The 24,312-nt window shown below is 40.2% G+C and overlaps 1 protein-coding gene across 5 annotated transcripts in view; it reads left to right on the forward strand.

Annotated features, from left to right (window-relative positions):
• Window positions 1–24,312, forward strand: part of LOC147143338 (uncharacterized) — a 91,296-nt gene that overhangs the window by 9,747 nt on the left and 57,237 nt on the right. Inside the window, exons 2-3 of one of the 5 annotated variants that reach the window (XR_015087856.1) lie at window positions 5,575–5,707; window positions 21,532–21,919. The exons of 1 other annotated variant lie outside the window; for it this stretch is intronic. The gene's annotated coding sequence lies outside the window, so the exon portion shown is untranslated. Of the gene's footprint in view, window positions 1–5,574; window positions 5,708–10,110; window positions 10,166–21,531; window positions 21,920–24,312 lie in introns of those variants that run through there. 3 more of the 5 variants (XR_015087857.1, XR_015087858.1, XR_015087859.1) reach the window with 3 other exon arrangements.

Raw genomic sequence — 24,312 nt, forward strand, 5'->3', positions numbered from 1 at the left:
AAAAGAGGTAGAGAGTCGCCAAGCTCGTCCTCGGAGGAGCTTCAGATGAGTGCGGATGTGCATCTTGTTATCGCTACCCGTCGACTTACCGCTCCTTCTTCTTCTTGAGAGTAATACTCGAGATGAAATGCAGGACGGACGCCTGAGAGAAAAGTTTGGCGACAAAGTTGCGGCAAAGTGAGGCACCCTTGAGCAGGAACGCAGTGAGAGACAACCCAAGAGCGGCTCACGTTTGATTGACACTCTACCCCAGAGGTAGCAATTAAGCAATGTGGTTATTGGGCAGCGACACAGTGGGTGAGTGGTTAGCCTTACAGTTCTGACTTTGGGGGGTTCGAATTCAAGCTGCAGTTCTTGATGAGTATGCTGGCGTCCTTCCATGTTCCAAAAATATGCATTATAGGCTGATTCTAAATTAGGGATGGGCGAGTACCAATACCAGATATTGGTATCGGGCCGATACGGCGTTATTTTTTGTTACTCGTGGAGGCTGACAATGCCAGCCGCCGATACTTAAGGCAAAGAAAATCTGACATCGAGTAAGTTCTCCTTGGCAGTATTTGGCACCATACTGCTGTAGTCTGACACATCGTCGAATCACCATCTGTATCAGAAAGAGAGGTTTTGTTCGCAATGTTTTTTATTTTGTTAAATGAAATTTTGTATTGAGTGTACCCTGCCTACTCCCCATAGACAGCTGGTATAGGCTCCAGCACACCCCTTGTGAGGCTACGCGGTTTGGATAATGGATGGATGGATGGGTGGATATCAAAAGTCCAGGTATCGGTCCGAGAAAAATTGGTATCAAACAAAGCTACTATAGATATATTCTTATGCTGCAGCTTTCATTGCACACTAGGACACACACATTAGCAGTTCTGATAAAACTGATGACACTGAATAATAATGCAATCACATAACGACACGTAGGTTTTAGAATAGGCAGCTTTTCCTGGAAAGGAGGGGCTGGCACTGGTTTATAACCCATTATCCCATTGGGGTGGGGAGTTGCCTGACTTCCTGATCCCACGGGAGACAGAGGTACCCAGTGCTGCTGTTTCTACTCGACCATACTTTTTCCCTGACGAGGCCGAAGGGCCTCTCCCCTTTTGGCCTTGTCTCGGAATTCCTTACACTATTCTAAACTGAACCACGGAGAACTTGAGTGGGCTAACCCCAGTTCCATCATTTTTAAGTGCAGAAATGAATAGAAAAAATGTACATCTTTCAAATGAATACTAGTCTAAATCAAGGATGAGTTTCAAATGGGAGTTCTAGGGTGCAGTCCATTCATTGGACTCAACACTTTTCCTGATTCATCAGCGCAACACCAGGCCATCATCCCAGAAAGTAAGATTTAGAGATCGATAGGAGACTCAGACGCTATGAAGAATTATTTATAAATTATTATTATTAGTAGTAGTAGTTGTAGTATTATTATTAGTAGTCGTGGTACCGTTATTGGACAGATCATCACTGCAAATGCGACCTTGGTCTCAGTTGGTCTTTTAATTGGTTAAAATAAAGGTTAACAAAATGTATATATTAATATACCATTAAATAACATCCAGTTCCATGCATGTAATATGAGTTGATTTTTAAAAAGCAGAGTTAAGGCAGCCTCATAGATTGCCGGTGTGTGATGTGATGTCAAGAAGGCGTTGATCCGGGCAGAGGCGCCGACGAGGAGGATATGGGGCTTTTCATAGCCGTAATTAAAACAGCCAGATAGATTCGGTAATTGAATAAAAAAAAAAAAAAAAAAAAATCTGGGATGTAAGCAACATCTGCGCCAGGCGCATAAATCAGCCCAACGAGAGGCTGCAGACGCCATAAAAAGCAGCGTGACGACGACGGCGACGAGCTGACGGATGACACTCGCCGTCGGATAACGTCGGACGTGAATGTGAAACACACAACAACACAACACGCTGTTGGAATACTGACACACAACAGTCAAAAGACACTGGAAATAATGCCACACTAAACCAACAGGTGGGGCTCTAACCCACTGGACTGTCGAAGAGTGTCACTCCCAGAAAAGGCCAGGAATGATTGATTTAAAAAATTACATCACAATATTCGGTATTATTGTGTTCTTTGGCTTTTTCACAGAGAGAAGAAACGGGACTGTTTCGAGTAAAAGAAAAGTATAGTGGAGCCGTGTGATGTCTTTTTTTTTTTTTTTTAATAAGGAAAATAACATATTGTTGTGTAGTCGTAAAACATTCAGTGCAACCACAATTTAACACGCTAATTGGTGGCGCGGTTCGTCCGTTAGAGCCAATTGTCCGTTACATTGAAGTACTTTTTTTCATGGCCTAAAAACACATTACAATACAAATTTATTGTGTTGGAATTTTATCGAAGCTTAAAAATGGCCAGCACTGTACAAAATTGATGTAACATTTGACATTTATATCGCTGACATCGGGCCGATTCCTCATATGTCACACCTTGGTAAATTTGTATTTTTCACAAATCTTTATTACTGTATTAGCCACTGGTCAGTGGCTATGGTGTTTTTATTTATATAAATATTTTTTTTACATAAATTATTGACCAATCTGAAGTGTTTAAAATGGCTTGCTCTCTTTATAAGTATATACAGTATTTTTGAAATTTCCATATCTGCGAGAATTACGGAACAGTGTGTCCTACTTTTAACATTTCCACTCTATGGACATTTTCACTAAGGGGTGTACTCACTTTTGTTGCCAGTGGTTTAGACATTAATGACTGTTTGTTGAGTTTGTGAGATACAGTGTTTGTGTGCGCGTGTGTGTTTGTGCGCGCGCCGGTCACAACTAAATCCACCATCTGCCGTCAAGAGCGTGGCGCCGCTCACCATGATCAACGGTGTCATTAGTTGATTGAATATTTAGAGCCAGCGAGCACGCCGGGCCACTCCACTGCGCACCACGCACGCGACACCAGGTCGTGTGATGTTGATGCACTCAAGCACTGGAGTGGGCGTGTTTTTATTACTGACGTCGCTCCTGGGCAAAACATGCATGTTTTCGTAATGAGGTTAAAATGGCAAACAAATCTATGCTTGTTGAGAAGAGTTACAAAATCCATCCATCTATTTTCTGTAGCGCTTGTCCTTATAAGGGTCAAGGGTGAGCTGGAGCCTATCCAAGCTAGGGTACACCATGGACTGATTGCTAGCCAATCACGAAGCACATACTGTAGAGCAGGGGTGCCCAAGGCCAGCTCTCGACAGGCCCCTTTCCAGGGTCTCTCTCTTCCAACACACCTGATTCAAATGATCAGGATCGTGATCGGCCTTCTCAGGTCTGATGAATATTTTAGTTTACAAAATACAAAAAATTTACAAAATAAAATAAACACGAAAAAGTGTTTAAAATTCTGTCTCAATTAATATGAAACATACATTTTCAAGATCCATTTGAAATGTATTTATTTTGGTATTGCTTTTTTGTGTCTGTACAGAGGAAGGAAGGTCAGTCGTATGACATTTATAATTGACTTTACTTTATTACACGACTATTAGTGACCTTTTTTAAAGGGGAAGTTGGGTAGATTTTGCTGCTTAACTCATATTCCACAAACGCAATATTAATTCGAATGACATATTTAATGAAGCCAAATATAACATATTATTCCAAATATTTTTTGGGGTGACTTCTTTAAATACTCCCTTTATTTAAAAAAAAAAAAAAAATAAAAAAATAAAAAAAAACTAAAAATAAAAAACGCTAAACTAAAGTGAAGCATTTCTAACAAAATTAAAACTAATCAATATTAACAAGCCTGCTCTAAAAACTACTCAGTCAAGTCAAAGTCAAAACAAAAAAACTATCCATAATGAAAAATTCAAAGCTATTATAATCCGACTGGATGCCAGCCAATCACAGGGCACGTGAAGACAAACAATCATTTACTCTCACATTTGGATGATTTAGGGCCACAAGTGGGTGGAGCCTTTTCCATTTAACTTATGGCAAGAGAAACAGGGTTCACCCTGGACTGCTTGCCAGCCAATGACAGGCCTCATATAAGCAAACAAGCCTCCACAGTCACATTCACACATTAGCGTCACGAGGTAAATTGGAGCCTATTCCAGCTAACTTTGGGGTGAGAGAAGTGGGTACATTCTGGACTAGTCAACAGCCAATGGCAAGCCACATTTTGACAAAAAAGCATTCACACTAATGAACAATGTACAGTCTTAAAGTATTTCAAGATGACTTTTGGTGAGAGAAGTGGGGTCCACGCTGGTATGAAAATCCACTTCCACTTGATTCTTTCAAAACAAACAGAATGCTCAAAGTGAACTTAAAGCACTAATGCACATTTGTCCGCCCACATTTTTTTTTTCTTTACAGTCATACCGAAGGCGTTTATAGAAATAAAGGCGTGGTGATGCGCTGGATCGTCAGAATTAATTGGATAGCGAGGGAGGACCTTTAGGCAGCCTCTATGGCCGTAAAAAGCCCCAAAATAAATAGTGGCGAGGTGAAACTCAGGGAAGAGACACGGGCTCGTAAATCGCGGCGTAATGACACGCTTAGCCGTAAATGACTAAACAAGGGCCCATTAAGGCACGCGTGACTTCTTCCTGATGTCTGTGCGGCAGATGTTAATAATTTCTAGAGAAACACACCAACGCTTGGTCACGCCGGGGGAAATGTCAAAAAAGGGTCAGCCGTAGCGTTGATTCGATATCCTTTGATATCCATCCTCAGGTCCATTCTACTAATACTCTCTCACTTCTCACTAGTAAGACAAAGGACAAAGAGCGTACGGTACCTTAAGCTGTGTACCAAGGATATCAAATAAAGACTGAAATGGCTTTCCTTACAGCAGAGAGGATTAAAAAAAACGTCTTTGCAAATTATCCACAGGAGATAACATCGACTTATCGATGGGTTTCGGTCCTGGCATGATATTATAATCCGTGACATGGTGCCATCAACTTTGATCTTCAAGGCAACAACACTGAGATTTTATCAGCACGTTGTTAGCTTCCGATATGCTAAAATTCAGTTGTTGTTTTCATCCTTTGGTTGTTGTTTCTGATACCGCAAGATGATGCGTTGCTATTTTTTTTTACCTGGATCTTATCGACCTTATCGTAGGACTTGTGTGATAATCCAAATGTTCATCATGTCGTAAATGAAAAAAAATATATTTTTTTTATTGTTAACATCATCTAAATGGAGAAAATCCCATTTTTATGCTTTCAGATACTAAACACGACACTTTTTTTGTACCCATATTTATCCTATAAGTGCCAAAGGAATTTTACAACAAAACATTTGCTAACACTGAAACATAAAAACAACTTTTCCTCCTTTTCTAATTATTGGCCATATTCTCCCAGCATTTCAATCTGTCATTTACACACCTTCTAATCTGTCCTTGCGCCTTGTGTCGATTTAAACACTTTTCCTCTCATGCACTTTAGACGTGCACTATAAATTTGGATGGAGCTAGAGTACGCCACACATAGTACTAATAATGTTGTTAAACACACTTCCAGAAAGCTAACAAATGCATTTAAACTGCCAGTAATAGTTTTTCTTTCTTATTTCTTGTTTTTTAAAGCGCAGAATGATTCCACTTTAAAATATTTCCCAACTGGCTTTAAAAGACAAGCCATTGGAGCTTTTGAGATGGGACCTTGAAGACATTGAAGAGAACAAGTGCAGGGGACTTACTCACTACATTCATCGTAATGGTGAGTTGTATATTTAATCATTTCTTTTTATATGATTCCACTATGGTCTGTTATGTCAAATATGTCTTCACATGAAACCAGTTCGAGGTGCAAAAACGTTTGGGGACCGCCGATCTTGCTAGAGCATGTTTTTAAAAAAAAAATGTATCAATGGAGTGGTACGAATATCCCGATTATGGTACAAGTATTTTGAAATTTAAATCCTGCTTCATCTTATTCACTAGTTTGAATGACATTCACTAATTCCAAGTAAAAGTTGGTATTTCTGCATTGCTTCCCAGTTTAAATCTGGATGGGAGCATATGTATAGCTGAAAAGGTCGCAAGACCAGCAACATAAAAAAAAAAGACTTGCACGCAAGCAGGTGACTATGGCCCCACAAAACATGTTTGATCTTATTCTGATAAAAGTCCCTTTATAACAGCATTCTACCTGATCTCTTCTTTACTGGTGTTGCCGAAGGATTCCAAATTCTCATTTGAATGTATTTAAGATAAATATGAATTACTGAAGATACGCACTCGGTTTGTTGCCACCACAGACTGGGAAAAGTGAAAATGAATAGATAAATAAAAAGCGAGAAAAACGAGAACAAAAAGTTTAGTTGGTGTGGACATTAATCAGTGTTACATTACAGCTCGACTCCGACACTTTATGATTGTAATTAGAGCAGGTGGATTATTGGAGCATGTTATGAGATGCGCTACTTTATCGCCCGGTGTAAATCCACAATAGTTTTTATTGTCAAAGAAAATAAAAATGGGGAATTAAAAAGGAAAAAAAAAAACAAACAAAAAGCTATTTCAGCTGACTTGTGAAGGTCATTTAACAGTAAAAAAAAAAAAAAAAGTCTCATTATGAGTTGAAACAAAGTGACACTTTTCTTTGTTGCTTGGACACAAAAAGTGAGTGGCAGCAGACCTTGAGACGTTTGATTGTGTTATTGTGACACGCCACACAATTTGGGATTTGTCATCTTTGTTTTGTCCTTAAAAAACAGCTGGCAGGGTATGATGAAAATCTTAAAAAATATAACTTTGCCTTCTTCAAATGTAAAGGAATACAAACAAAAAGACAAACCCTCTTGCCAGAATAATGTCACCTGAGAACATAAGAAACAAACATCTCCAAATGTTCTACAGTATCAAAGCAAAAATCCCATCAACTTCCAGCCATTCTAAGATGTGGGAGGACAAAGGACATTCCTGGTTTAGGGTTCAGGTCAATTCAAGGAAAACGCGGATACAAATCCTAAAGATTCGCTAATAAATTTCTGTCAGAAGGTCCATTTATCTAGGTCGGTCAAGCTATATGAAATAATACTGTAAGATTCAAAACAAAATCTCATTTTCATTCATAAGAACAAAAACACAAACTGAAGTAAAGTGCATACCTATTTAGACATAGATTTAAACAGTTAAATCAAACAAAACATGACCCCTCTAATGGAACCAAAACCGCCATGCTACCTAACTTCATAGCAATGTTTTTGAAACCTCTCCAAATGACCTCATACGTTCTAATGAGTAAGGAAATAATGGGGGGAAAAAAGGATAATTTTCTTGACATCTTTTAAAACTATTTTTTGGTTGAAGAATTGATTTGATATACCCGGTATGTATTTGATATGACAGAACAATTTTTAAGATATTTTTAATTGAAAAAATGTATCTATCCAACCCTAACCTCATTGTGTCTTTTATCTCCACTTTAAAAAAATACAAACAACAAAAAAACTTTTATTATATAAATAAAAATGGACATGCACCTAAAAGGACAAAATCCATTGCCTGTGACTACTTTACCTCTTCTTGGAAGAGCCTTAATTTCCAGACCTCATCCTTCCTTAAAGCTAACTCTTAAATCCAACCCAGTCATCCAAAACCTAACCCCAACTCTAACCCCCAAACTCTAGTCCTTACCAACACTATCCCCTCTCTAGCCTTAACCCAACCCAAATCCAATCCAAACCTCACCATACCCTCTACTCCAAACCCTAAACCTAACCTTAGCTTCAAAAATCCAAACCCTAAACCCAACTCCAACCTAAGTCTAAGGTCAAAGATTGTAGACTAAAGTAGTCATTAGTGGAATGTCTATCGATAGAAAGTTGCTCTAATTTACATACAGTAATTGTGATTTCAAAACTAATGTCTTTCTTCAAACTTTTCTTTAAAACAAGATCTATTCAATACAATCTCATAGGAAATTCAACTGACTTTTTTTGTCCAATGACATTGTAGCTTTTGCAACACTTTATTCCCTCTTTGCCTGATTAAAGAACTGCTTAATTTTGCTTTGGCTTGTGTTCTTTGCGATTGTACAGTACACGTTGAATTGGGCCTACATCTAAGCCCCTTTACACTTTAGCCCAGTAAACAGCACAAGAAGATAAAAATAACCAGCGACACGCCACAATAGTTGACAAAAGGCGGGACAACAGACGGACTGGATTTGGAAGGAGCAAGGATGAGGCGGGAGGCTTTCTAAATCCGTCGCTCGCGTTCGCCCGCGATGGACTTGGCGTGAAGTGGTGACTCCATCTTGGACGGTGAAGAGACGGTTGCGGAAAGCTTCTGCCAGTCGCACACACACGCGCACACGCACGCACACGACGGCAGTACCTTCCAACCTGCCGCGCCACACTGGCCCGCGAATCCCGGCATGTCGGATCCCCGCCAGGTAATTACCGGTTAAAAATATTTCATCCCATTGTGTGCAAACAAAGGCGGCGGCGCGGCGAACAGCGACAAAGAGCTGCTTTACACGCGTTTTGCTTTTTCTTCGCCTCCAAACGTCGCTTTTGTTCACAGCCGCGATGCTGTCGCCGCAGCAAATTTGCAGCTATTTCATATTTAAATGCAGCTGTCACGCTCTCCGGAAAAAGAGGGGAAAAAAGCGAGAAAAAAAATGTTCGTGCCTATTCCCTCGTGGCTAACTTTCACTAGAGGACAGTTTGCTACTAGAACTGACCAGGTTTTTTTTTTTTTGTTAAAAACTTGGAAAAGTCAAAATGGAGTAACATTCCGTCTGTTAGTAGCAGGTGTGAAGTTTATTGTGGGTGTTAGTTTTAAATCATACCGCCGGCACATGATTTTAAACACATTTGAGCCTATTAAAAGGCACTTAAGTTAAAGCGAAAGTCAACCCAAGCATATTTTTTTCAAGTCCTGTTAGGAAAAAAAGTGGCTTCTGCCTTTCAAAGACAGCCATTTCACTTACTATGCTCTTGTCAAGCTAGCTAGTTATGCTAGCAGATTCCGTACGAGTGTCTAAATAAGCTCACAGGGCTTCTGGAAATAACTCCTGAAGTTTGGGATGTTTTGTAAAAGTACGCCCGTGTGACAGAGACTAGATGAGTCGCCGCCAGTTGTGTTGATTTGCGTTGATTTCCATACGTCTGCGGATAGATGATTGACAAGCCCCTCCTTTGCTGCACGACCTCACCATATGCCGCTAGATGCTGCCTTGTTGGCTAATTATTTCCAGACGTGTTGCTTTTTCTTCTCTTTATGCACGTGTGCAAGGAAAAAGCATAAACATGACCATAAAATACTTTTTATAAAAATACATTCAGCATGTGTTAGGTTATCATGTCACATCTGTTTGTTTGGAAGGTAAACAAAAGGGGGGCAAATGTACCTAAAAGCGTCTGGATGTTGAAATATGCTTTAATTTAAAGCTTATAAAAACATCTTATAATAATAAAGGCATTGGATTTTTACTTTTTTCTTTGTTCGATACAAACGTACTCATACTTTTTTTAATCATTGTAACATAGAATTTACTCCTCATTAAAACGACAGTTAAGTAATTCAAATGCAACATAGCATATCCTCAACTCACTATTTATTCTAAAAAGTACTTGCGTATTTAATCAAACCAGATAACATTGCCTTATGAGAAAAAAAAAAGCACTTGACTTTTGGTTGCACATGATTAAAATGTGGTCAACTGACATAATGTTCTACTCTTGTCCTAAAACATTCAATATATGTTAGTCTAGTACATTTTAATCATGCACATTTCTGAATTAAGTAAATCTAATGGATCCAAGGGATTTTTTTTTTTTTTTTTTTTTTTGACCAAGGTAGGCAGTCAGAGAACATTACAAGCTAATAGATACCAGCAGCTGATGCATGATATCAGTGCGATACAGGCTTAAAGTGAGTGATATGGCCGGAAAACGTGCTATATCTGAGCAATACAAGCCCATAGTAAGCAATACGGGCAGCCGCGGAGGAATACCCTGAGTGATACAGGCCCATGGCGAGAGATACTGTACGGGTGGCCTGCAAGCTATACCCACGTGCATTTGAATTCGCACTAATTGCCTGGCTATTTTGCGGGCAGAGGAACACAGGCGCTGGCTGGTGGTGTGTGTTTCTACAAAGACGGAGGATCAAGTTCACAACAGAAGAATGCGGACATTAGGAATTATCAGGAGAAAACAGCAGGGTAGGAAGACAAAGACACATGTACACAAACCTGTGTGTGTACTTAAAGCTGTAAAAAGTACCTTGACAAAATGAACTTCAAAGCGTTCAAGGCATCCTACTGAGTATTTGAAACTATTGGTATACGTCTATAAGATGACCAAGAATGCGCTGACATTCAAAAGTATTCATATAAAAATGCACTATTGAGCTTGTAGTTTGCAGTGGTGAGTGCAATTTTAGTGTGGTCTATCTTACAGAGAAGCATTTATAATATTTTGGTTTTACATATTTGGTATTTGGCACTAAAATACAGTAGTATGTTGTTTAGTTTTGTTGGCGCTGCTCTTTTAAAAAGTGGCCGGTGAGTTTATAAATCCAATGACAAATCATCCGTCCATCTATCCATCCGTCCGTCCGCTTAACTGAGGTCATGTCACGGGGCAAGCAGCTTAAGCAGGGGAGCCCAGACTTTTCTCTCCCTAGCCACTTCGTCCATCTCCTCCGGGGGTTATCCCAAGGCGTTCCTAGACCAGCCAGGAGACATAGTCTCTCCAGTGTATCTTGGGCCATCCCCGGGGCCTCCTCCCAGTGGAATGTGCCCGGAACACCTCACCAAGGAGGCATCCCGATCAGATACCCAAGCCACTTCATCTGAATCCTCGCAATGTGGAGGAGCTGCAGCTTTACTCTGAGCCCCTGCTGGGTGACCGAGCTTCCCACTCATTTCGGCTGCTTGTATCCAGAATCGTTGCTTTCAGTCACAACCCACAGTTCGTGTTTATAGATGAGGGTAGGAACGTAGATCAACCGTTTAATGGAGAGCTTTGCCTTTCGGTCAGCTCCTTCTTCACCACAACAGACTGATACAGAATATGGATCACCGCAAACGCAGCACCGATCCTTCCTGTTGTTCTGCGGATCCATTCTCCCCCAACTCGTGAACAAGTGAGAGTTGGAGATCATGGCTTGAAGCAGTACCACGTCAACTGCAAAAAGCAGAGATGCAATACTGATGCCACCAAACCGGGTACCCTCGACACCTGGGCTTCACCTAGGAATTCATAAAGGTTATGAACAGAATCGGTGTGTGATAAAGGACAGAATTGACAGAGTCCAACGCTCACCATAAACAAATCTGACTTACGGCCAGCAATGTGGACCAAACTCTGACACCGTTCGTACAGGAACCGAACAGCTCGTATCAGGGGTCCAGTACCCCATACTTCCGAATCACCTCCTACAGAACTCCCCGAACGTCACGGTTGAATGTCTTCTCCATGAAGATAGAACATAATTAAAACATTGCCATGGATAGATATTGTAAGAAGTCTTTTTATCATCTGTTGATTATAATGATACTTTCATGTTATTAGTTTATGTGCTCCAATCAAAATTGTACTCACTACTATTATTAACATAGTTACAATTAGAGTTTATCAGTAACTCCTAAATTAATTTGAAAAGCATCATCACATTCTTAGAAAATAAGTTAATAAAAGTATTCTGTGATTTTATTCATTTTAATACAACCATTGTAGGCACTATATTATATATTATTATTATTGATATAAATATTATTATAGTGCAAGTATAGTGCATTTATCAAATGAGTCTGTCAAATAAATTGAAGGCAGATAAAGCGATGGCAGCGGCTAAATGAAAAGAATCACCCCTGGGAGTTGTACACGCACACGCGTGTGTGCTCGCATGCCCACTCACACGCACTGATTTTTTATTTGGTGTTTAATATGGTCGCCCCCTCATTGTGCAGTGAGACCCGCGGGAGGATGCAGCACTGAGGATGCGCCCCTATCACACAAGAGCAACACAACACTTTATTGCCAGTGCGGTCTATATTTTCTTCCTCACGTTGACATTAGGTGGCGCTGCAAGTCTTCCCAGTGAAGCTGCCTGCCTTCAACATGTCACATTGTTATTGGCATCAGGGCTAACTTTATAATATGTCAATTATACAGCCACCCATCCATTTTCTATAGCGCTTGTTTTATCCCTGTTTACTTTTGGCGAGAGAAGTGGGGTACACCCTGAAGTGGTCACCAGCCAATCGCATGCCACATACAGAGACAAAAAACACACACTCACAACTATGGATAATTTAGAGTAATATGCATGTTTTTTTTTAGAATGTGGGAGGAAGCCACAGTACCAGGAGAAAATGTCACACAGGGAGGCCGGATCCAAGATTAGTAGGTTATTATATTTAACGAAAACTAACGAGATAACTAAAATCCAACAATAATTTTCAGCACTGAAATAGAATAAAAAAAACAGAACACACAACCAAAACAGCAACTAAAATTGCATATTCTGTTTATAAAACTATAACTATAATAATATTGAAAATGTCGCTTTCAGGGTTCATTTTAAATGCTTTTATTTCGTATTGATGTCCGCACAGAAGAAGGAAGGTCAAACAGTCATTTCAGAATTGTAGTTTACTTTACTTTATTACACAAAACATAGTGACCTTTTTTTTTTTTTGATCAACTTCACAAATACTCCATATAATAAGACAACTGAAACTAATACTAAAACTAATAAAAACTCAAATAGAATCAAGCTTTTTGAGAAAAATAAAAAGTAATAAAAATGAACAAACCTGCCCTAAAAACGAATTAAAACTAACTGAATAAAAAACAAAACAAAAGTCAAAACCAAATAAATAATAACTTTAATGAAAAATCCCAAACTATTATAAACCTGCTCAGAACTGTGTAGATGTGCTCACCACTAGGCGACCGTACCGCCCAAAAAGTTAGCAAATCACTTTCTGAAAGTAAAACCGGAGAAAAACCCACACAAGCACAGGGAGAAACATGCAAATTTACACAGGTAGGCCAGAGTTCAGACTCAAGCCCAGAACATCAGGACTGCAAGGCCAATCTCGTAACCCCAAACAGCCGTTCTTCCCTATATGTCAACAAACATATTTTTGTATCATAAACCATAAAATGCCATCATTCACCAGTCACCTTGTAGGACTAAAAACTCATGAATAATGCAGGGCGAGGCGTTTATTTTACACATGTATAAAATAATCATTTATTCTGCTAGAGATGCGGTGTAAATCAGGGAGCATTCGGATAAGAAGCAGCGGCGTTAGCTTGGCTTGGCGGCCAGCTGCCGGTAATAATTTAATGACGTTTCACAGGCGGCGAGCAGATGTGGCGTGAGGGATTATAAAGTTGCTCAAACTTTTAACAAGTGCTGCCAGCCAGCCAGCCAGTGCATTTACACATCCTTCAATTGCACAGCTATCAATCAAAGATGTTCCTCCCCCCCGGGAGAGCGTCTTTACATGCATATTTATCAGCACCGCATGCTAATTCCGGCGTCGGCTTCACGCCTTCTAATTGTTGACGTCCCTCGCCTTGTGCGTTTTCGTCACTCCTTGTTTCTATTTGCGGGATCTCCACTCGCGAGAATGAGGGCGCACCGTACTCGCCGTATGATCAGCCAAATTACAGAATAGTTGGGTAGTCTCGGCAGAGTTGGCCCAAGGCAGAAGGTTTAGGGCAGGGCACTGTGACCACTTCACAGAACCGGGTGCAGTATTTTATTCATCACCATATTTGTTTTTGAAACCATTTTTTTCTCAAAATAATAGAACTCCCAAAATAATCCCCAAAACAAATACATTATGTAGTAGTATAATCATGATTAGATTTTATTGCACCGAGCATAAAATAATGACCATGAATGTAACAAGTTTGTTGTAAAACACTTCTATTTTGTTTTGTCACCTGACAAATATTTTTGAGTCTTGAAATAGAAGAATTAGTTGTGAATGTATTTAAAAAATAAAATGCAATGCATATAATAGCATTTTACACACATACATAGAGCATATAGTATATATGTATGTATATATATGTATATATTTATACAGTATGTGGTTGTGTGTGTGGGGTTGTGGGTGTGCGTGTGTGTGTGTGTGTGTGTGTGTGAGAATAGGAGTGTATATACAATTTGTATATACGTATATGAGAGTAGAGACAAAGTCAAGACCAAGACGATGACTAGCCGAAACCATGACAAGATCAAGACCAGGGATGTCCAAACCCTGTCCTCGATGGCCACTGTGCTGCGTATTTTATTCCTCCCTACTACAACACACCAGATTCAAATGATCGAGACATAAAACACGCAGGACAGCGACGCTCGACGACCAGAGCTGGCCATGCCTAACCAAAACCATAAAAATCCATTTCAACAAACAGAACTAGTTTGAGCAGTTGAAGCACATTTCCTTTTTAATGTTACATTACTTTAGTACATTTGACTGCCAACAACTTTTACAAATCACAACTTGCAAGAATGTCAAATCTTAACATTTGTTCCCCAACTAAATTCTTGTAAAAAAAAAACAAACAAACAAAAAAACAATCCTTGTATGCATTTAAAAAATTAAGATTTAAAGAACTTGGTTGCGTTTAAGAAACGTGAGCGACGGCAGCGCTTTGTGACCTGTAATGTGACCTCCAGACCGGTCTTGCGACCAAGACAAGTCTCGAGTGTTACAACACTAAGAAATTCTAACAGATGTGGCGAAAGGTTATTTTTCCTGAACACGCCGTCCCTGGGCAGATAAATAAACACCATTCATTAAAATCTACTGCATAAAAATGATTACATTTGAGTTTTACCCAGCTTGTAATTATGACATCTAGTCATCAAAATAAAATATGTTTAGTTAAACATGACAAAACTCTGTAAAAAAAAAAGTATTCATTAAATAAAAGAATATAAACATAATAAAAAAAAAAGTTATTGTTAATATTTGGCTTGTTTTTTGGCCTAAAAAAGTAGAGGTAGTGCATTTCAAAGTTTTTGAGGGCGCCCCCTGCGGGACCAGACATTATGAACCCCTAAAAGTACAATAATGTTCTTTTTTTTTTTTTTTTTTTTTTTTTACCTGACAGGGAAGTAGAACGTTTGAAGCTGCAAACCTGGACGGCACTCACAGCACTTTATCACGTTTTTATCATCGTTTGCCAAACAATTACCTGTGAAAAAGTTTGCACGCCATATTGTCATCGGCATGCATTTACATCGCTAAGAAGCTAAGCAGCACTCCGGCATAAATTCACATGGATGAGTGGGAGATCTCGCTCCGTTTTGCTTTCTTTACCTTCTTTTTTTTTATCTTTATCTTTTCCACACCTGCCGCCGAGCGCGCACCTCCGGGGATGCGACACGTTAAAAAATGCAATTTGAGAGTTTTGGTGCGACACAAAAGGGAGGACAATGTTGGAAGATGAAGAAGAAGAAGAAGAAAAAGAAGAGGAGGAAGATAGGGGAGGAAGAGGAGGATGGACAAACAACATGCCTCCAGCCGGCGCAGGTGTAGGATTTCAAGGACTAACTTTTGTTGTTTGCGTTTGTTTGACAGCCAGAAATGCCGCGGAGGGCGACATTGTCAAAAGCTGCCGAACGCAGCCAACAAGTCGGACGAATGACCCGATAGTCTGTTCGTCAGCATTGTCAGTTTTAATGACAGCTTTTAGGGTTAGGTTGCTTTTTTTAAAAAAAAACAACATTTTTTTTACGCAATAATAAAGTACAACGTAGGACAAAGACATTCAAACATCCGTTCCCCCAAAAATTGGAAAAAGTTGACCAAAAAAGTTAATATTTTTATTGATGTAAGCATGAAGGGACAAAAAAAAAAGTTATTTTATTCAGATTTATTTTTCTAGTTAATCGGCTGGTTAATCGGTTATGAGAAGTTTATTCTGCCAAATATCCAAATTAGAATCGGCCCCAAAAAATTCTTATCGGTCGGGCACAAGTTACTACCCACCTTTGGTCAAGGGATAGGATTTTGATGGTTTGTGTTAGCACTAACAACGTGGTTGGCGTTAGGGTTGTGGTGAAATGCATCATCAGGGGCAGTTAAAAATATGTGAAATTCTTGTTCAGTATGTCATTAGATGACACAGGTGTACCTAATGAAATGGTTATTTTGTTGCTAAAAAGAAGTGATGTGTTATGTGAAATGTAAATCAGTGGTTGTCAGTCCAGTCGCGGCTCGCGTCGGCAGCACAGGTGCGTGAAAAAATGCCAAAATGAATCATTAATGACACACGCTAGCATTATAAGAGGAAATCAACGGGCGTACCTACTCATTAGCATGCGCGACATAATACGTGGCTGTATAATCAGCCGCCATTACTCCGCCGCACGTTAGCGTTAACTTTCTTGCGCAAGCAACACCTGTTTTACTTGTTTTTACGCATTATTTTCTCCATTAGTGACACTAAATGCTTTCTTTTGTTTTGCATGTGACAAACGCACACCTCTTGGAAAGTTGGTGTTTACTTTCATAAACACAAGTTAAAATTCAATATATGGGAAAAAAAAAACATTTAGAAAAAACGGCGAATTTTAAATTGAAAAGAGTGGTTAGGTGAAATAAAAACGAGTGAGTTTTTTCAAGGTCGCTGTCAAACATGAAGAATTACATGCCCTGTATTTAAAACAACAGTAATATACAGTAATTTTGCCTTTTGAAACAGTACGCATAGCTTAAAGCTGACAAACAATGCAAAACAACATCGACATGCTAACATTAGCACTGATAGTTGCAGTTTGAGAAGTAATGGATATTTGAACACAAATTGTGGAACAACACATTTAGATGCTGGCATATATTCTTTGTCCTCTGCAAAGAATGGCTATTATTACAGCATCTTACTGAGTCACTTAAAGTAGTAGTAGAAGTCTATTCTTCTTCATCTGTGTCAGCATCACTCTACAATGTTATACAGCCTCCTGGTGGCGGTGGTAGGCACAGCAGAAAGAGCAGCACAATGAAGGTCATTGAGTAGTTGTTGTTTTTTAATAGTTGAAAAAAAATCGTATTTTATTTTGTTACCGAAAATGTTTTTTTCAATTTGGTTTAAGTTATGCTGTTTTTTCTTATCTATAATAACCTTGGCTTAGCGACAATGTACTAATTTCCTCTGATACACAGGTTTGATGCCAGCTTGTGGCATTTTAGGGTGTTTCGTAAAGGAACACAAAAACGTAATATCTTGGGATTAGTTTCCACATTCCAAAAAATGTGTATAGGTGAATACGTGAATAGTGAAGCATGAATATGGGAGGTATTACTGTATTTTATTTGTCGGCCAAACGTGCAAATGACACGCATGACACGCGCTGTGGTATCTCGGCCGCCATGTGGCCTGAACCCAGGCCAAATCCTCCGCCGCTAATTTTTACTAATTGCCTGTGCCCGGCCAAGGCGTTTTTAGCGGCGTTGGCGTCACGGGAAGCTAATGAGAGCTAAATAATGTATGTGAAGCACTCTAATTGCTTCATTTCTCATTTTTGCAGCGCGGTGCTCGCACGCCAATCTGCTGGCTGGCTGATGGTTAATACTAATAAGTGCCACAGTCAGTCAAAGGGCCGCAGCATCCTGGCACGCTCGACGTGCTGCGCCACATTGTGGCCCACAATAGATGCCGGATTCACGCTTTTATTACCCGCGCGCTAATCCTGCGGCTGGGCGGAGCGATCGGGGATGAATCTGAACTGAGATCAGTCGCTGTGCTTGCGTATGTCATGTACAGGCTGATGTACACATTGTGTGTACCAATTGTAGCTCACTAAAATGTGAATTGGAATCTTCTCTACGTGTCTCTGCTTTTGTGAAATACTATTTGAACAGATAAGGACTATGTGTATAAATACAAGTCAAAATCAATCTGAAGGAATGAGAATTTGGGTCTTTTTGAAATCACTACCAGACAATTATATATATATATATATATATATATATATATATATATATATATATATATATATATATATATAAATGGAAAAAAAATATATATTTATATATAAATGGAAAAAAATATATATATGTATATATATATATAATTTTTTTTTCATTTTTGACTGCTTACTTGAACAAGAATAATTATATTTATTCATTTAGATTAATCCATTTGTTTATATTATATAATCTGTTTTTTTTCTTTGCTTAAAATCATACAGTACTACTAAGAGTAAGTTTGCACATATGCATGTATTATTGTTTTTGATTAAACTAAGGCTAGGGTTTCAAATTAGGGCTTGGGTTTCAAAATAGGAGTCCAAATTAAGGTTAAAAATGAAGTCAACCCCCCAAAACTCTTTGCAAAAATATGTTATGCACCTTTATTGGTCCAAGCCTTCTGATTAATATTGCGTTTGTGGAATATGTCACATCTGTCGACTGAAAATGACATCACAGTTGCTCAGGGCTCAGGTAAAGACCAATCACGGCTCACCTGTTTTTTGAAGCTGGCTAGAATTGGTTGATCAAAAATCAATTGAGCACACAAGTTTTCCCACACCTGCGTCAAACGATCCACACCAGTTCACACATGAGCAATCACTGCTGCTGTGAAGTGTGTGAAACGGGTCAAACCATTCACTTATCTGCCTTTTTTTTGCCTGATTGACTTCACAAAGGCGTCTCAACAAAGCTCTAAAAATACGTCAACACTCTTGCGGTGCATTAATGACAGCACAGTACAGCGTGCCTTAATAGGATTGCGGCTCTATAGCAATTTGTCAAGGCGCGCATTTTTGGGGAGACAAATATAGTGGCGCAGAATAGTCAACAGGATTAAAGCGAGCGTCACCTAAAGAGGCTCCTCGATGTGTCGTTGATAAAAGGATTTTTCATTATTCGTGCTACCGCTCTTTATCTGCATGTCAATCTTGTTTGTCTATTCCCCCGTCTTGTTATTTTTAATGGATTTAACGCAGCGTCTGCATTTAGATGAGCCGCTCGCCTCGGGTCCGCGCCGCCTCGCTAATATGTGCTGAACTCCTGTAACGTGGCGTCATCTTCAATTAATGCGACAGGCATGCTCGTTTTGTTCGCAAACGACAGGGAACATGACAAAAGGTGAACATTGTGAACTGCGTCGATCATTTGTGTTTTCGTTACTTTAAACATGTAAGCTAAATTTTAGAAATAATGTTGAATTATCCGGTGATTCGTAAAGTGTGGTACAGGTACCACTAGTGGTATTTGGGCTCCCTCTTGTGGTACACTTGAGAATGCCTGCCTTACTACAGTTCAGTTACATTTAACTGTTAAGTTAACTTCAAGTTAATGGACAAATCAACCCAAATACATTTTTTCAAGTATATGTACTATACAGTCCCACTAGTTGAAACACGGCATTCTGATTAATATTGCTTTTGTGGAATATGAGTTAAGCAGCAAAATCCACCCCTTTTTAGCCATTTCTGGGGGCGGCCATTTTGTCACTTCTATCGACTGAAAATGACATAAAAAATGCTCAGGGCTCAGGTAACTACTAATCACGGCTCAGCTTCAGAAAAACAGGTCAGCCGTGATTGGTCGTGAAATATCAGGGTTTTTTATTTTTTGTATTTTTTTTTAATCAAGAGTTAGTAAAATATACGGGTTGTGTTTTTTACTTTTATTTATTTTCTTTTTTAATTAAGCGTTAGGAAATTACTAACCCTTCAATCAGTCAACTCTCGCAATGGATGGGGGATCACTGTGGCTCTATTTCTGCATACACTTCTATTTAAAGGGTGCAGATGGGGGCTTGATGGTGCACCATCCCCTCCGCTGAGGCTGCCTTAGGGGAGTCAATGATGCATGCATTGCAGTGCGCAGTGAGAGCTAAAGCAGGTCAAGTGAACACCACGGCTGTCCTGTGGGATGTGGCGGTGGACTTTATTCATTATATATTCTTCTATAAGTCCCTTGCATAGCCAGTCATGGAGGAGGAGGAGGGGGTGCGGGGGGCAGCAGTGGGGTGGAGGGATGTTGGGGGGCATCTCCCGCCTCCGGCTGCAGGTGGCGTTTGCGTTACAATATTAAAGACTTCGCACATCCCGCCCGCTCCCGTCGGACACCCTGCGTCACCATCAGTGCAGTGTAAATAACAGGAAGTGGCAACGCATCAATTGTTAAGTATGCAAGGTAAAAAAAAAAATCCATGAAGTTGACGCTGCCTCTGCTCCCAAAGGGTCTTGAGGGTTGTCACCCCCCTGCCCCGAGTTACTTTGCATCAGCGCTGCCATCGTGACGGGTTCATCCGGAAATTGGCAACAGGTGGCAAAACACCATCAGGGGTTGTTTCTATCAAGGAGTTGCAAGTTGGACGACTCGGACGGGGTCGGTAGAGGTGACTTTTTTAAGAATGCAAATGTTTCAAGTGTCCAGTAAATCCTTGCTCAAGCGTGAATCACTAGTCTTGGAGCATAGCGACAACTTTTCTGTTTGCGCCGAGCCGCTGCTTCTCCGCCTTGACAAAGAGTAGTGAGATGGAAGAGGCCATTGACTGGCACAAACTTTTTTTTTTTAATCCTGTACAATACATTTGTTAATGCAGTTAAGATGCATTTAACTTTTAAGTATATTTGCATTTAATGCGTTTTCAACTTTTGTGTAACTTTTACGTGCAATGCATTTTTATTGAAGGCACAGTATTGTCACTGTCGAATACCAAGAACCTCTTTGACTGTACCAGCCCGTCCTCGCCGTATACGACAACCACAACAATAATTTTCAGAGTGTTAGGATGTTAACTACAAACAAACGAGGCTTTACATGATCAGGATTTTTGGGGCCGATCAGCGAGTTGAAATAAACCGATCGCCGATCTCAGGTTTTCGTATACAAGATTTTCCCAAATGCCTCTAAGTTGACAGGAGCTTTACCGTGTAAACCAGCTTTTGATGATACTTGGTCTCATACCTGCATCCCGCACCGTACCGTATCCCATGAAACTAAAAAAATTGAGTATCAGGAACTGATTCTACCACCCCAGCCTCTCCATAGACAACAACCATGTTGGTTAATTTCCCAGCATGAGGATGAATTCATCTTGTCGACATCCTTTATCATACCATATGCTGTGAAACTGTAAACTTTGAGTTTCAGGAACCTTCAACTGTACCACCCAGTGTCGTAAATATGTTCATTTGTCTGGAAAAGATAACAAACTCCAATTTTTATGTATGATTTCATACATAAGAGGATTTACAAAAACTCAAATTTGACAAATGTTTTACCTGATTGTCTGTGTGCCCTGCGTTTGGCCAGGCAACCAGTTCAGGGTCTTCCCCGCCTCCTGTCCGAAGACAGCTGGGATAGGCTCCAGAAAGCCCGCGTGAGGATACGCATTTCGGATAATTCTGTGGATAAACTGCAAAAGTGTCAAGAAGATTCAAACTCAGTTTTTTGTCAAATTTGACAGCAAACTTACAGTGTATATCAGCCTCGATATATCGTAACCGCATCCTGCACCGTACCGTACCCCTTGAAACTGTATAAGTTGAGTGTCGGAAACCTTTAACTGTACCACCACATTCTCGCCGTAGATGGCTGCACCTGCATCCTGCACCGTACCGTAAAACTGCCAAAGGAACCTTGTGACGGTACCAACCCAGCATCTCCCGTAAACAACTCTGATGTCGTTAATTTCCCGAGCCTGTCGGCGTGAGGATGTTAATTTGTCGGCAAGGAGGCTGGAAAACATCTGCGGCAGCCAATAATAACTGCAAAAAAATGACAAAAAAACAGCAGTCAATGGAGGGAATGCGCGCGTGAATGAGCTTTTTTTTTTTTTACTGACAAGCAGCTCATTGCTTTTCCCATCATGCATCTGATCGGTCATTGAGAAACACAAATAAGTCAAGTCGACCATCTGCTTGTTAGCGGTAAATATAAAAGTGGCTGTTTGGAAATAAACAATAAAACGAGTGTGACAGGCCGGAGAGCACCTGAACGGAAAATGTAATATTTGATGTCGTTTAAAGCAGATTTCTGTCAACTCCTAAACAAAGCTTGTCTTTAATTTATTACACACACACACACAAGCACAATACTCGTGTTGTCCTCATTTTCTAAATCAATAATCAGCCCAGCATGCTTCATTAGCAATGACCAATCACAGACGTGCTGGGGGAATCTCATCTTACAACAGGAGCCTTTGCGAAGACATAAACCATCTGCTACTTGTGCGAAGGGGGGGGGGGAAATCAAATTAATCCCATCTTATCATGCATTCAGATTTTAAAGCAATTAAAGATGTTCTCCTTCCCGTCTAATCGCAGATGCCGCAATGAGGCAAAAACTCGGGAGGTGAACTTTGCGAGGCTTGGAAAGTTTACAAGTCCTCGCACACTCCAGCGAGCCGTTAGCGCGCACAATGGCGAGGCTGGCAGCCGCCACACATTTTCTTATTAAGCATTTCATCACAGTGCGAAACCCCAAGATTTCCCTCAATAGGGGGCTCAAACTCGCAAAAATCATTGCCAAATCATTTTCAGCCTAATGTTGCCTTTTTTAATATAAGAAATAAGCCGCTGCCAAATAAGTGCTTTTAAAAATGAGGGAAGATGCATTCACACCATGTCGAAATTACTTTAATTAAGATCAGGGACCGCTGACCTCCCGCAATGCTAATTTCACATTGAATTTGTGTTGTTTTGGTAACCTCGGAGGACGGATATCAACATATGCACGACACAAAGCTACGATTGGCCTCCTCAAAAAGCCTGTATCATGCTGCACCTAAAAGAAATTGAGATATAAACTAAAGTACAACAATCTACCCTGATGTCCTGCACGCTTAGGACTGACTATTGGACTCCTGTTTGTCCCTAGAGGTATAACAATCTAACTGTTGTACAATGTACTTCAAAAGCAGGACTCCATTTGTATCCACCAAGGTACAACATTCTACCCTGATGTTCTGTATGCTTAGGGTTGACTATTGGACTCCCAATTTATGGGAATTGGTTGCTGTCCCTTAAGGTACAACAATCTACCCTATTGTCCTGTACACTAGGGCCTCCAAAAGCGGGATGTCCTTCAAGGTACAACAACCCACATCATGTCCTGTAAGCTTAGGGCTGGTTTTTCGAGTCCAATTCTGGGAGTCTAGTATTTGTGTCCACCGAGGTGCAACAATCTAACCTGGTTTTCTCTGTGTTTAGACTTGACTATTGAACACAGGTGTGTGGGAGTCTGTCTGTGTCCCAAGAGGTACAACAATCTACCTGTTATCCTGGATGCTTGTGGCTCCAAAACCAGGATTCATTTTGTGTCCCCCAAAGTACAACAATCTACCCTAATGGCCTGTACGCTTAGGGCTGACTATAGGACTTCAAAGAGTCGGTTTGTGTCCCTGAGTTAGAACCATCTCCTCTGTTGTAATTTACACTTGGGCTCCAAGAATGGGATTCAATTTACGTCCACCAAGGTACAAAAATCTACCCAGGTGTCCTACACGCTTAGGACTGACTATTGGACTCACAAGAGCCTGTTAGACTCCAACTGTGAGAATCTAATATTCATAGAACTTTAGGTAGAACATTGTGCCCTGTTGTATTATATGCCTATGGGTGACTATCAGACTTCAACAGTGAGAGTCTATGTTTGTGCCTTGAAATACAACAATCTACTTTGTTGTATTGTAGGCTTCGTGCTAACGACACGATACACTGCGATATTGATATTTTGTACCATCATTAATGGGCCATTAAGTTTGATATATACCGGCCTTGTATGCCTGGACACTAAACTGGAATGGCACTCTGTAGTTGAGCGCAGACATCCCCCAAGGCCTGGAAAAAAAACATAATTTGGTACCAGAATTCACAATCTGAATTCAAAATTGTTTCAATTTGTTGCTGGATCAAACTGAAACTCCAAAACAAACGTCATTGAAATCGGTACACAACGTTAGCAAAAAAATGCTAATAGAGCGCAAACAAAAGCATACCCAAAACACTTGGCCTAGGCGTATATATGATCATCTAATGCGTTATATAGTAATACTAACAATAATAGTAATAATAATCTTTGGCCACATGTTGAGGCATTCAAATCAACAGAAAGAAGTTTGAATTGTTTTCAGTTTGCTGTGCTTATTGTAATTATCAGTGTTGTATTACTAGTTGTGCTCTCCCTCCCCAGCTCAATTTCCATGTGCACTCATTTGTGGTCCCCCGTGAAATTCACGAGGTACCCCCTGCGCAACCCCCCCCCACCCCCCCCCGCCGCCGCCTCCAATACAGGCGACCCAAGCCAAGAGCGCAATGAGCTCATTGTTACGCTCCGACTGCTGCTCTCCATTTCAGAGCTATCAACAGCTG

This window comes from Filicampus tigris, chromosome 8 (assembly GCF_054856515.1).
Source record: "Filicampus tigris isolate MCC_2025a chromosome 8, RoL_Ftig_1.0, whole genome shotgun sequence".
NCBI classification, from domain to species: domain Eukaryota; kingdom Metazoa; phylum Chordata; class Actinopteri; order Syngnathiformes; family Syngnathidae; genus Filicampus; species Filicampus tigris.